The sequence below is a fragment of the Drosophila sulfurigaster genome, chromosome 2R, assembly GCF_023558435.1.
Source record: "Drosophila sulfurigaster albostrigata strain 15112-1811.04 chromosome 2R, ASM2355843v2, whole genome shotgun sequence".
Lineage (NCBI taxonomy): Eukaryota > Metazoa > Arthropoda > Insecta > Diptera > Drosophilidae > Drosophila > Drosophila sulfurigaster.
In genome coordinates, this window is record NC_084882.1 from 5,251,024 (window position 1) to 5,255,954 (window position 4,931).

The 4,931-nt window shown below is 38.2% G+C and overlaps 1 pseudogene; it reads right to left on the reverse strand.

Annotated features, from left to right (window-relative positions):
• Positions 1-1,960: 1,960 nt before the first annotated feature.
• LOC133836648 (uncharacterized) lies at positions 1,961-4,578 on the reverse strand (annotated as a pseudogene).
• Between the last annotated feature and the right edge of the window lie 353 nt (positions 4,579-4,931).

Below are 4,931 nucleotides of genomic sequence, written 5' to 3' on the forward strand. Positions count from 1 at the left end.
AGACAAACTAAAAAAAAAAAAGAAGAAACTGAAATTTTCAAAATGAAATGTTGTATCCACTAAAAGTTGCCTTGCCACCATCTCGTTGGCGCCGCTGCATGCTGGATAATTTAATAGTTGTGTCATTTAATAAATGTAACTAATGAAAAAATTTGTTATTTTTGGCAAGACAGCCACATAACTAAATGGCATATTAATTAGGCCCAAACGATATTTTTAAAATCTGTTGATAATGAATATGATTTGAGTTGAGATCAGATATTTTGGAATTCATTGCACGATGTGGAAAAAATACTTGAGTTTTAGATTATTCATGTAAATGTAACACAAACTATTGTATCTTGCTTAATTGCTGTTTCATAATTATAAATCTAAAGTATGTTTTATTTTATAGCAATGTATAATAGAAATTGTAGAAGTTATTAACAAAATACTTTCTACTATCTATACAGTAGAATCCGGTTATAGCGACTTTCAAGGGACCGACGATTTTACGTCGTAATACTTGAAAGACGCACTAACCGAAAGGATCAAAACAATTTTTTTTTGTTTATTGTTGCCATGTTGGTATTAAATTTTTAAGATAATACAAATTAATTTTTTAATCAAAACAAAAAATTTAATACTAACAGAGATTAGTGTGAATGTAAGACCCTTCGTGTCGGTGCTAGGCACATAAGCAAGAGTGCCGATCAGTGATAAATGCATACATTTCTAACAGCGTCGTTTAATGCTTAAATTTGTTGGCATAATTTCGTTTTTTTTTTTCGACGCAATATCCAGTTGAATTGTGAAAAATTTCGTTGGTTTGTCGTTAAAAGCTGAGACCTACTAAGCTTTTCATATAAGTTTGTATGGGGACCAACCAAGCCATCGGACGGACACTATAAGCGGAGTCGTTATAACGGGATTCTACTGTATTTTGTAATCGATGGTATACTTTGAATGTAGTACTATATAACAATACAAGATATATCGCTCGGAATATTTCAGTATTTTGACCGTAAATTAATTTAGTACATTTTAAGAATAATAATAAAAATAATAAGATTTTTTACTGCAAAAACCTTATTTCAAGATTGTTCTTTTTAAGTTTGAAAAAAAAAATCTTAAATCAAGATTTGCAATCTAATTTTCAATCTAGAATAAAACATTCTTAAACAAATTTTTATACCCGCTACCCATAGGGTAGAAGGGTATTATAACTTTGTGCCGCCAGGAAATGTATGTAACAGGTAGAAGGAGGCATCTCCGACCCTATAAAGTATATATATTCTTGATCAGCGTCAACAGCCGAGACGATATAGCCATGTCCGTCTGTCCGTCTGTGTGTCTGTCCGTCTGTGTGTCTGTCCGTCTGTCCGTATGAACACCTAGATCTCAGAGACTATAAGAGATAGAGCTATAATTTTTTTTCGACAGCATTTGTTATGTTTGCACGCAGATCAAGTTTGTTTCAAATTTTTGCCACGCCCACTTCCGCCCCCGCAAATCAAAAAAATCGAATAACAAGCGTAATTTTGAAGCTAGAGTTGCTATAATTACTATAGTAGTTATGATTATTGAAAATTTGGTTGCAATCAGATAAAATTGTGAAAGTTATTAAAGAAATACTTTTGTATGGGCAAAAACGCCTACTTACTAGGGCTCTTAGTTGATTGGCCGACAATCTGGTACATTGTGCCGTCTATGGTATATTTTGAATGGTGTGCTGTATCGGTATACCAAACATACCATTTGGTATATTTTTAGTATTTTCGGTATATTTTGAAAATAATACCGCAATATTTTGCCCTTATTAAAAATGGGTAGCGGGTATCTCACAGTCGAGCGCACTCGACTGTAACTTTCTTACTTGTTTTGTTCTTGTTTTTGAAAATATTGAAATTCCCTTCATTTAAAATTATAAGCTAACTTCTGGTGTTGTTGCTGTTAGAAAATATATAAAAAAAAACACAATCTATTTTTTTTTTATTTTAAGATTTTGCCTTTTTGGTTCCGTTTTAAGATGTTCCCATTCCTTAGAATAACATTCTTTTAATAAACATTATTGGTTCATTTTCGATATACGAACAATCTTGATTCAAGATTATTGCTCAATGTTAGCACGTTTTTTCTTTCTGTGTAGAATGACCAAAAATCGATATATTTCTAATGGAGTCTGGTTCATTAAACGGCCGTTAAATCGTAGAATGCAAAAGTGGAACTTCCCACTTGCTAAACCATTCAATGTCCGCGCCGTTGAGACTGTGGGCGTGTTGTTCGAAGGCGGGTCAAGAAAGGTTGGAAGAGTTTGGGTGTTGGGAGTAGAGAGCCACTGAAAGCAGGAAACTACAGCGAAAGCAAATCAACCAAAAAGGGTTAAAAAAGCAATAAATAAAACAAGCATTGACGGCGACAGCCTCGCTATTTGCTGAGACAAGGGGTTGTCGAAGCAGCATAACAGCGAGGGGACGCAGGCAGTAGAGTGTGGATACTACATCCCTGTGACAGGCAAATCGCCAAACGAATACCGTGGGGATGCTACTCCTGTCGCCTGTCTCCCGTCTTCCCCTGTGCTCTATTCCAGGTTACCATCTCTACCTCCAGCCATCTGCAACTCCTCCTCCCAGTATCCATCCAACTTCATCTGGCCATCATTCGCTATAGATTCACCACACTCGCGTATGTGTGGCATTTTCATTTTGTAAATTTGTTTTGCTTGTTTCGTTTGGCTTTATTTCCGTTTTCTTCGGTCTCTGTTCTTCGTCCTTTTTCCCGCTCAATGCTCACCGATTTTAATGGGAGTGGCAATGGGAATGGCAGAAGCAAGTTTTTTATTTGTCCATCGTTGACGATGCCATCGAGCTAAGAGTTGGCAGTTGGGAGTTGGGAGTTGAAGTCCCGTTCCTAATCATATGGTGTCGATAAGAAAGTGCGTGTGAAAAGGGTTTTTTAGCTGCATAAATTTGAATTATAATACTGCGTTGTTCTCACTGCATACTTGCGTGGCTGACATCAGCACCAACAGCAGCAGAAGATAGCTCCTTTCTTTTTGGATTGGTCAGGGCGCTTGCTGTGCAATTTGTGTGCAGAATATGTTCCGGCATATATTATGGAGATTTCTTTCTTTCCGGTTCGGGCTTGAGCTCAAGCATGACCAAGAGCCCGAGCTGGAGCTAGAGCTGGATGCCTGGATCGGCCTGCCCATGCATGATATAGTAGCTGTAGCTACTCACATACTGCAAACGAGTATCCGTGTTCTCATATCCTATTGGGGATTTGCCTAAATCAAAAGTGCGTGCTTTCGAATTTATCAAGGTGCTCTCCTCAGTGTCCTCTCCTTGCTCCCTGCCCATGCTATTTAACCAGGACTTGTTTGTTTGCCTTGCATGCGGTTTGAGAAGTCCGGGCGGGTTTTTGTTTTGTTTTGCAATCGTCGTGATTTATGGCCTCGAAAGTTTTTGGCGTTTGTTGAGGGACTTAACGCGTGCCACGACTTGGATTTGGAATCATGCTGTTCTTACAAGGGCAGGGGAGAAAGGGGAAGGAGAAGGAGACGGAGAAGGAGAAGGGGCTCTTGGCCATTTCAATTCATATATTCGCATACTTGGACAATTTGTTAGACCAATAGATGCATGGCCACTGACCAGCTTAGCTCCGTGTCGGTTGCTCAGTCATTTGGCGACTAAAAGTGCAAAACATGACATTTGGAGTTTATGTTAATCACCTGCTTGAAAGCTCGGGCAGCTGCAAGTTGCCATCACTATTTCCATCCCCGTCGCCATGTTCTACACCGATGTTGACAATGACAAATACGCACACGAGCCCCGACCACGGCTACAGAACAGTCACAGCAACAGCGACAGCCACAGCCACAGCACCATCGAAAGCTAATATATGCAAAGAAAAAACAACGAAGGAAAGGACAGAGGGACTTGCACTTTTTGGCTAGCAGGAAAATGCAGCTAATGAGTTGAATTGAACATCGCTTGAGAACTCATTAAACGCACAGCGCACAACTGGCTAGCTCTGTGCACACAGCGAGTGAAAGAGAGAGGGGGTGTGAAAAAAAGAAAAAGAGAGAGACTGACAGAGATAATGATGAATTTCCATAAGTCGCCAAGACGCGCCAGCCACAACAGGAACGCAACTCGCACATTAATCTTCCCCAGACACGAAGCTCCGATGGCTATGTCGCTTGGCGGCTCTCGGTTGTTGGTTGTTGGTTGCTGGTTGTGTCGGTTGTCGGGCGGCGGTCGCCGGTTTGCGGTTGCATCTCCCTGAGTTGTAGCCATTAGGTTGCCGGTGATGCTGATGCTTCCCGCTGTTGTGTTGACATGCGTATGTGTTGTTAATTGCGAAAAAAGGATTACGGCCAGACGATGCGACTTGGTTGGACTTGCTTGTTAAAGATTACATGTAAGCGTTTAGAAAGTTGAACTGCATGAATAGGTCTTAGGATTAGCATATTAGACGGCACTAAATCAATCCAACAGAAAAGAATTTTAAGATATATTCATTGAAAATTGGGATATTTCTTTAGATTACAATAAATGTTTTCTAATATTAATTCTTACATTTTACTGGCATGATCATTTATAGGAATAAATTTGATTCCATAAAGTAAACTATTTTGAATTTTTATACAAATAATCTTGGTTAAAGTAAGCAGATCAAGTTGTAAGTTATTCCTGAATGTATTGAGAACAAATCAGGTGCATCTTACATGTTTAAAGTCTTTGCTAAATAATGTAAATGTAATGGGAAAATATAAATTTTACGATTATTATTATACATAGTTTGAATATCTATTATTATTATTGCAGCCACGATGTCTATTGTAATTTGTACCCTGACTTATTCCACAACAAAACCCCCTAAAGGTAATTGATTTTTTTAATTAGGATTTTTTTTTAAATTAGTAGAATTATATAAATTAAAGTAATTTA